The following is a 10,304-nucleotide window of genomic DNA, read 5'->3' on the forward strand; positions in this document are numbered from 1 at the left end:
AGATGCCAAAACAGTTTGGAAACAAAAAGCTACTAGTCTTGCTCATCTAATTAGAATCTGAGCTTCACTCAAAAACTCTGAGATATTATTGCTTCTTGACTTATTAATCTTCTATTTTATTTGTCTAGTTGCTTGAGGACAAGCAACAGTTCAAGTTTGGTGTTGTGATGAGCGGATATTTTATACGCTTTTTGGGGTTAATTTCATATAGATTTTAGTATGTTTTAGTTGGTTTTCAGTTTATTTTCATTAGTTTCTAGGCAAAATCCACATTTCTGGACTTTACTATGAGTTTGTGTGTTTTTCTGTAATTTCAAGTATTTTCTGGCTGAAATTGAGGGAGCTGAGCAAAAATCTGATTCAGGCTGAGAAAGGACTGCTGATGTTGTTGGATTCTGACCTCCCTGCACTCAAAATGAATTTTCTAGAGCTACAGGACTCCAAATGGCGTGCTTCCAATTGCGTTGGAAAGTAGATATCCAGGGATTTCCAGCAATATATAATAGTTCATACTTTGCTCAAGGATAGATGACGTAAACTGGCATTCAACGCCAGTTCTCTGCCCAATTCTGGCGTCCAGCGCCAGAAACAAGTTGCAAGTTGGAGTTCAACGCCAGAAAAGGATCCAAAGCTGGCGTTGAATGCCCAAAACAGCCCTAGGCACGTGAGAAGCTTTAGTCTCAGCCCCACCAAGTAGGCCCCAGAAGTGGATTTCTGCACTATCTATTATAGTTTACTCATTTTTTGTAAACCTAGGTTACTAGTTTAGTATTTAAACAACTTTTAGAGATTTATTTTGTATCTCATGACATTTTAGATCTGGACTTGGTACTCTTTGATGGCATGAGTCTCTAAACTCCATTGTTGGGGGTGAGGAGCTGTGCTGTGTCTCGATGAATTAATGCAAGTATTTCTGTTTTCCATTCAAACATGCGTGTTCCTACCTAAGATATCCATTCGTGCCTAACTATGGAGAAGGTGATGATCAGTGACACTCATCACCTTCCTCAATCGATGAACGTGTGTCTGACAATCACCTCCGTTCCACATCAGATTGAATGAATATCTCTCAGATTCCTTAATCAAAATCTCCGTGGTATAAGCTAGATTGATGGCGGCATTCATGAGAATCCGGAAAGTCTAAACCTTGTCTGTGGTATTCCGAGTAGGATTCTGGGATTGGATGGCTGTGACGAACTTCAAACTCGCGAGTGCTGGGTGTAGTGACAGACGCAAAAGGATAGTAAATCCTATTCCGGTACGACTGAGAACCTGCAGATGATTAGCCGTGCGGTGACAGTGCACCTGGACCCTTTTCACTGGAAGGATGGATGGTAGCCATTGACAACGGTGATCCACCTACACACAGCTTTCCATAGGAGGACGTGCGTGCATGAATCAGAAGACATAGGAAAGCAGAGATTATGAAGACAAAGCATCTCCAAAACTCCAACATATTCTCCATTACTGCATAACAAGTAACCTCTAATCCATGCTCTCTTGTTTATTTGCAATTCAACTGATAAATATAATTGACTTCCTGACTAAGAATTGCAAGATAACCATAGATTGCTTCAGACCAACAATCTCCATGGGATTCGACCCTTACTCATGTAAGGTATTACTTGGACGACCCAGTGCACTTGCTGGTTAGTGGTACGAGTGTGAAAAGTGTGATTCACAATTCGTGCACCAATCATCTCTGCAAGCAAAGCACAACAATAAGGAATCAATTAACAAATCAGAAAAGAGATTGCAAACAATATAGGAGAAGACAAAAGAGGAAAATAAAAAAATTAACTACCCAGCTCAGTTTGGAGGAGAGAGGGATTGGTTAAAAATTTCTTTGTGGCGAGATGGGGATGCTGACCCCAGGTCTCTTCCAGAATAGTCACGAAAGCTTACTCAACCTCATCCAACATTTCCCATGAATATCTAGATACCCTCACGTCCTTTTGCCATTCTAAGGGAAAGGCAGGCTCGTCATTTTCATAAAAAAAAAATGGTCGAGCTCCTTCAACAGCTCGGACTTTAAAAAAATAATTTTTAAAATCACGGAAAGATTCATAAAACATAGAGAAGACCTTTTTTTGTTGGGAAGCTCGGAAAGAAACCCAAGCAGCTTTCTTCTTAACTACCCCAGGCTTCGTCAAAACAAAGAGATAGAAGAAAAGGGATTGCGAAGCAGGAATACCGAATCCATGACACAACAATTGAAAGATTTTTATGAAACCCCAGGAATTGGGGTAAAGTTGGGAAGGAGCAACATTACAGGACCATAACAAGTTGGTCTCAAAATTAGTAAAAGGAAGGGTGATACTCATCTAGCCAAAAAAGAAATCGTAAGTATAGAAAAAAGGGCGATCTCTAACAACCCGAGTAGAGAAACAAACTCTCTCTTCAGAAGTGGGAGGTACAAGTTCGTAATTCTTTTCCTCACCAACACTACTACAAACCCTATGAAATTGCCTAAGCTGCTGACAAAATTCAGCATCAACCAAAGAAACACACAAAAGAACCATTGAATCCACCCAATCATCCATGCCCTCAGGGACCTGGGAAGATGTCTCAACAATGTTCTTGCGAGAAGACATGAGGTCAACTAGTCCTACAGCAAGAAGAGAAGAAAATAGATTACTACAAGTTTACATCTCTACACGTCCTAACAGGAAGAAAACACTCCAAGAAGAAAGCCACGAGTTACAAATCAAAAATCATCAAAATAATTCCCTCCCAAAATTCACAATCTCAGACGGAACTAACAAGCAAACAAAAGCATCAAGAGGAAATCAAGAAAACGCACTCTGAACAAAAAGTGAAAATCAAATTATGGGTATCGTTATCTCCTACAAAGGTACAGCAACAAGGAAAGCCACCAAACAAGGCAGAAATCAAGGGGCAATCTTTTGAAATTGTGAGCAAGATACAGTTTTTTCAAAAAACAACCAGAAGCGACAGTAAAACATACAAAGCCCTAGGAAGCCACAAACAGAAATACTAGGAGTAGGCATAAAAACGAAAAAGAAAGTCAGAAAAAACACATTATAGCAACAAGCAAACACAAGATCATAGAAAGGTTCAAGCTTTTTTCGACATACAGTTGATGCCAGGGCATTTTATCCAGTTTCACTGACCTTTTCTTTACTGTTTTTAGGGTAGTTTCATGCATTTCCTTAGGAAATAAGCTAGTTTGGGGTAGACATTCACTTACATCTTGATTCAAGCATACATTGTGCACTTTACATGATTTCATGAGGATTTTGCATGAATTTAAGGACAAATTGGATGTTGCATTTCCCATGACTTGGACTAGAACTTTGATGCACTTTATTGCTTGATTTCAGGACAAAGAAAGCAAAGAAGAACCACATTAGTGGCTACGTTAGTTACACTAACGTTAACACTAACGTGGAATGGGAGTAACTTGCAAAGTTAATGAGAAAAGTGATTGCCAGTAACACTCTCGGAGCCATCATTGCCAATGTTAAGAGTCACGTTAACTAAGTTAACGTGAACTCTAACGTGGAAGAAAGGAAATGGAACCAACGTTAGTGACACTTAACATTATCACTAACATTGGACCAAGCTCATAAGTGGCCAAGTTAGTCACCACGTTAACTTAGTTAACGTGGCCTCTAACGTTAAGAAGAAAGGGGGGAAGCCAACGTTAGTGACATTCAACATTATCACTAATGTTGGCCAAGTCACACTAGGCCACGTTAACTCCCACGTTAACTAAGTTAACGTGGAAGTTAACGTGAAGAAGGGAGGTGACGCCAACGTTAGTGACACCCAACATTGTGACTAACGTTGGAAGGAGCCCACACATGCCACCATGAGCCACGTTAACTCCCACGTTAACTTAGTTAACGTGAAAGCTAACGTGGATAAGGGAATGTTGAGCCAACGTTAGTGACACTCAACTTTGTCACTAACGTTGGAGATGGCTAGCATGGCCACATTAGAAGCCACATTAACCTAGTTAACGTGGACTCTAACGTGGGAGCTAAGGGGCACAATGGAACGTTAGTGACAATGTTAAGTGTCACTAATGTTCTCGAAGGATGGCAAGCCTACGTTAAAAGAGCCACGTTAACTAAGTTAACGTGGACTCTAATGTTGGGAAGGGGGAGGCTTCTCAACGTTATTGGGAAGGTTGAGTCCCAATAACGTGCGCGAAAGACAAAGAGGCAACGTTAGTGGCAACGTTTGTGCCACTAACATTGAGGTTAACGTGGCTCTTACTTGGGTAAGGAACGTTAGTGAAAAAGTCGAATGTCACTAACGTTCTCGAACCCATATTTTCACTGAACGTTAACACCACTAACGTCCTGAGCTAAAGTCTCTGCCCACTTCACAATTTCTCTCTGCAAGTAAAGCCAAGCCCAATGAAGGAGATAACTGCTTCAAACTCAAGATCCCAAGGCCTAGACCCAAGAGTTGAAGAACCAACTAGAAGAGTAGAAGAGTAGTATATATAGGAGTAGCTTTGAATTAATTAAGGGAGTTGGAAATTATAGGGAGCCTCTGGGCATAAAATTACTCTCTGTATTTACTTTCTCTACACTTCTAGTTTTCATCATGTATTCTCCATCTTTGTTTTCATTTTCCAAAGCTATGAGCAACTAAACCCCTTTCATTGGGTTAGGGTGCTCTGTTGTAATTTGATGGATCAATACTAGTTTTCATTATTCTTCTTCTCTCTTTTCTCTTGATTTTACTTGAAAGCTTTCGATCTTCATCCAATTGGGTAGTTATCTTGGAAAAGAAGCTATTCATACTTGGATCTCTTCTGAACCTTGAAAGAGGAATGAAGAGATCAAGCTAGAAACGCTTTCTCATGCTGGACCAAATTGGGTTTCGATGGATATGTGACTATAATCCTCTCAACACTTGATTTGGGAAATGCATGTGGTATAATCAGTAACCATACTTCATCTCTTCTCATGAGCAAATGACCAAGGAATTGGCTATTGATCAAGATTTGAGAGATTGTATTACAAGAAATTGTAATTCAATCACTTAAGATTGCCAAGGAGATCAATGAGTGCATTGATTTAGGAAGAGATGAAAATAAAATTGATCTGGAGAATGCAACATCTCCTAAACCCAATGAACTCCCCATTTTTGATCTTACCCATCCTCTTTATTTTCTGTTATTTACTTTTATGAGCAATTCCCCCATTCCCATTTACAATTCTGCAATTTACTTTCAGTCATTTACTTTCAGTTCTTTAATTTTAGCGTTTACTTTTTCTGCCATTTACTTTCCCGCCATTTTATTTTCTACAATTCTCAACTCAAATTCTGATTCGCTCAACTAGAACATTCCTCTAATTAAAGTTGCTTGATCAATCAATCTTTGTGGGATTCGACTTCACTCTATTGTGAGTTTTTACTTGACGACAAATTCGGTACACTTGCCGAAGGAAATTTGTTATGAGACAAGTTTTCCGTGCATCAAGTTTATGGCGCCGTTGCCGGGGATTGATTGTGCATCAACAATGATTAGATTGGAGGACAACTAGATTGAGCATTTTATTTTTGTTTGATTTAATTTTTTATTTGAGTCATTTACTTCCTGTTTTAGTTAATTTCTTCCCTTCCCCCTACTTTTTCTTTGTTATTTACCATTCATCTCACTAACCCACTAACTGTTTGATATATTGCATCACTCACACTAACAGTAATTCTGACAGATATACTTTCTGCACCTATTCTCTTTGCTTGTACTTGTTGGTTGTATGACAGGGAGAAGAAGCAGGGCTTCAACTTCCTTTGATTCTGAACCTAAGAGAACCTTCCTTAGACTAAGGAGGGAGGCAAGAGAAAAACGTGTAGTTGGTGCTGAAGAAGAGGAGGAACACTTTGAGGAATACTTTGAACCAAACATGGAAGAAAATATGGAAAACCATCACGAAGAAGAGAATCACAACCAGGGCAGAAGAGGTCGAGCAAATCATGCTGGGGATGATAGAAGAGTTTTAGGCTCTTACATCAATCCAAACCTAGGAAACTGTGGAAGTAGCATTCAAAAGCCAACCATCCATGCCAACAATTTTGAACTAAAACCACAGCTCATCACCCTTGTTCAGAACCACTGTTCGTTTGGAGGAAGTGTCCAAGAGGACCCCAATCAACATCTAACCACCTTCTTGAGAATATGTGACAGTGAAGTCTAATGGTGTTCTTCTTGACGCCTATAGACTGCTATTTTTTCCATTCTCACTCAAGGATAAGGCAGCCAAGTGGCTAGAGTCTTTCCCAAGGGAGAGCTTGACAACTTGGGAAGATGTGATGAACAAATTCTTAGCAAGATTTTACCCTCCTCAACGAATCAATAGGCTGAGAGATGAGGTCCAAACTTTCAGGCAACAAGATGGTGAGACTCTATATGAAGCATGGGAGAGGTTTAAAGACCTAACAAGGAGGTGCCCACCAGATATGTTCAATGAATGGGTGCAGCTGCACATTTTCTATGAAGGGCTCTCTTATGAGTCAAAGAAGGCCGTAGACCATTCATCCGGAGGATCTTTGAACAAGAAGAAGACCATTGAGGAGGCCATAGATGTCATTGAAACTGTAGCAGAGAATGACTACTTCTATGCTTCTGAAAGAGGGAACACAAGAGGAGTAATGGAGCTAAACAATGTAGATGCTCTGCTGGCCCAAAACAAGCTCATTACCCAGCAGCTGGCTGACCTCACCAAGAAGATGGAGAGGAACCAAGTAGCAGCAATCTCCACTTCATCAACAACCTAAGAAGGAGTGAATGAAGAAGCAGAGGGTAGTGAGGAGCAAGCCAACTACATTGGGAATTCACCTAGGCAAAACCATGATCCATACTCCAAGACCTACAACCCTAGATGGAGGAATCACCCAAACTTTGGGTGGGGAAATCAACAAGAACAAAGCCTTGATCAAAGACGCCCAAATCCAAACAATGCAGCCACCCAACACTTCACATCTAGACCATATCAACACCCCCATAACAACACCTCTCTACATTCATATCAAGGCCAGAATAACTCTCCTCAGCCTGACCTATCATCATTTGATGAAAGAATCTCAAGGATTGATAATCTACTTGAAGGCATAAGCAAGGAGATTCAAGACAACAAGGTGTTCAAGGAGGAAGTGCGAGCCAGTTTCAAGAACCAGGGAGACACAATCAAGAGGATGGAATCTCAAGTGGGGTATCTCTCTGAGCAAATTCCCAAACCCACAGATGGATTCCCAAGTGACACAGAGAAGAATCCGAGAGGTGAAACAAAGAAAGTAAGATGGGAAGATTGCAAGATGGTCACTATAAGTGATAAGGAGACAGAGGACAAGCCAAGCAAGCTGTCAGAACAACCTGAAGATACCTCAGTAGAGGAGGGGGAAAAAGATTACCAAGAACCAGAAATCTCAAAACAGGAGCTGCTGAGACTCTATGCACCTTTTCTCCAACTGCTCAATGGTGCTGTGGAGAAGAGAATATACTCAAGGTTTCTAGATTTGTTTGCATCTCTACATGTCAACATACTATTCATCAAGACTATTCAACAAATGCTTGTATACATCAAGTATATGAAGGAGCTGCTTCCCAGGAAAAGCTCACTCAAGGGAGGCCAAACTATAGTGATGAACAAGGAGTGCAGTTCCCTCATTCAACCGCAGTTGCCTACGAAAAGAAAAGATCCAGAGAGTTTTCATGTCCCCTGTGCCATAGGCGAAACAATGTTTGATAGAGCACTCTACGATTTGGGAGCAAGCATCAACTTAATGCCCTTATCCCTGGTGAAGAGGCTGCAGATCAATGAGATATTGCCCACAGATGTAGTCATCAGGCTAGCTGACAAAACTCAAAAACAAGCAATAGGGGTGGTGGAAAATGTGTTGTTAAAGGTTGGGAAATACTTCCTCCCAATAGACTTTGTCATCCTGGACATGGAAGAAAGTCACGCTCACCCAATCATATTGGGAAGACCATTCCTAGCTACAGCCAGAGCACTCATAGATGTGGAGCAAGGGGAGCTAATTTTGAGGATCCATGATGAACGACTCAGCTTCAATGTCTTCAAACTCTCGCAAGAAGCAGACCAAGAAAACAAAGAACTAAGCAAAGATCATAATGAGATGCTGACAGAGGAAGCAAGCACTGAAGCACAACCAGCCCATCTGGGAAAGCCCTTGGTTGATGAACAAGGAAATAAGCAATTGTCACAACTCAAGGAGAAGCTGGAGGAACCTAAACCACCAGAGGCATGTGAAGACAACAACAAAATTCCCTTAGAAGAAGAAGTCGCCAAGAGCAAGGCAGCATCAAAAGGGACAAAGAAGATCCCTACGGAAGACTTCTCTCCAGGAGATAAAGTGATCTCAGCTTACTTCCCAGATATCCCCCCTAATCTCCCCACTGTACCATCTCAGTTACCTAAGGTCTTCACTATCAACAGAGTTCTCTCCTTGGAACATGTAGAGATCATTGATACAACCAATGGATATAAGTCCAAGGCAAGAGGGGAGGACTTGAAGCATTATCAGCCTCCTTGATGAAGGAGAAATGTCAAGCTAGTGACGCTAAAGAAGCGTTTCATGGGAGGCAACCCATGTTTTATTAGCTTTTACTAGTGAATAAGTCAATATTCATGAATTCCAACCCAAACTTGGTGAAGTCCTTATATTGCAGTGTATAGTGAAGAACAAGTTTGGTGTTCAAAGCATGCCAAGAAAGCATGAATGTAACTGAGAGCATGCTAGTCTTGGAGCTTTGAACAGAACTTTTCATCACAGTACTCCAAACTAAGTTTGGTGTCACCCCATGGTGCCACCAATGTGCATATAAGGATACACAGTTAGTTAGTTAGTTGGAGTTCATGAATAAACAAAATCTTTTCTTCTCTTTATCATTCTAGCCGAAAAGTTTAAAAACTTTTTATGATATTGATTTTTCTTATTTTATTTTTATAGGGAAAAGGAAAGGAGCATTGAAGGAGATAGATTGGACAATTAAAGGAAGAAGGTTCGGACACCACAAAAGGAAGAACTATACACTTGTTCTAAAAAGGGAAGTCATTGGAAAATGTTGCCATGCAACATTGAAAAAAATGGGACCATTGGATACCGAGCAATCTCCATCATAAAGTGATGATCCTTGTCCTTTCTACATGCGCAACCCCAACCGTCCATCAAACAACCACTCCATCAATCCACACCCTCCATTCACTCACAACCTCTCTATATAAGTGATCCCTGTTCCGTACCCCACTCTTCACACTTCTCCATTTCGGGTTCCCCTTCACTCCCTTCATTGCACTAAACCCTAAACACCAAAAGCCTCCACACCCCTGCTAACTTCACGCATTAACCTTCATTCATGGCATCTTCGAGCTCTAAAAGAAGGAAGGGAAAGGAACCTATAGAGCAACACCCGTATGAAGAAAAGAGATTTAGAAGCTTGCACCATGCATTGCAATATGGATGGATGGTGGATAAGGAGATCATTTATGAGCTGGGATTTCAAGTTAGGAAAAATGAGTGTCCCGAAATCACAAAGAATGTAGAAAAGAGAAGATGGGAGCTCCTTACTGATTCGGTCATTAGGGTGAATGCAAATCTTATAAGAGAGTTTTATGCAAATGCGGTCCGATATGATAAGGCAGATGAGTCATATACAAGCTTTGTGAGAGGAAAGATTGTGGATTTTGGTCTCACGAGTGTCATGAGGGCATTAAAGCTACGGTCCATACCGTTTGAAGAAGAGAGTTATCATTCAAGAATGGACAACAACCCTAATCATGACCAGATTGTGCAAGACATTTGTGTACCAGGAGCTGACTGGGAAAGATATGCAGATAGGAGACCAAGGTTCATCAAAAGAGCAGATCTCACCCCGGAAGCAAAAGGGTGGTTCGAAATTGTAAGGAGGTTCATCCTCCCAGCAGCAAACAACTCAGAGGTGAATCTGAAGAGAGCCACACTGGTGCACTGTATACTCAAAGCCGGAGAGATCAAGGTTCATGAACTCATAGCAGAAGGGATTAGAAAAATGGCAGAGAAAAGCGACTCAAGGGGAACGTTAGGTTACCCGAGCACTATCTACCGACTGTGCAAGAAAGCTGGGGTGGTGTTTAAAGATGAGGACCCCGTGTGGATAAAAGAGGGTATTCCAATAACCGTTCAACGAATGCATGCCACTGCATCCCCCCTGCCTCAACGGAAGCAAATGAAGAGGGCAGCCCCTCAAGTAGTAGAAGGACAAGCCGTAGAAGGGCAAGCACCAGCCACCTTGGATATGCACCAATTGCAGGAGGCCATTG

At 41.2% G+C, this 10,304-nt stretch overlaps 1 non-coding gene across 1 annotated transcript; it reads right to left on the reverse strand.

The window, feature by feature from the left end:
- Nucleotides 1-6,342: 6,342 nt before the first annotated feature.
- LOC112752214 (small nucleolar RNA R71) lies at nt 6,343-6,449 on the reverse strand. The gene has a single exon (XR_003176657.1). It is a non-coding gene; the product is annotated as a small nucleolar RNA R71 (small nucleolar RNA).
- Nucleotides 6,450-10,304: the final 3,855 nt, after the last annotated feature.

This window comes from Arachis hypogaea, chromosome 15, assembly GCF_003086295.3.
Source record: "Arachis hypogaea cultivar Tifrunner chromosome 15, arahy.Tifrunner.gnm2.J5K5, whole genome shotgun sequence".
NCBI classification, from domain to species: Eukaryota; Viridiplantae; Streptophyta; class Magnoliopsida; order Fabales; family Fabaceae; genus Arachis; species Arachis hypogaea.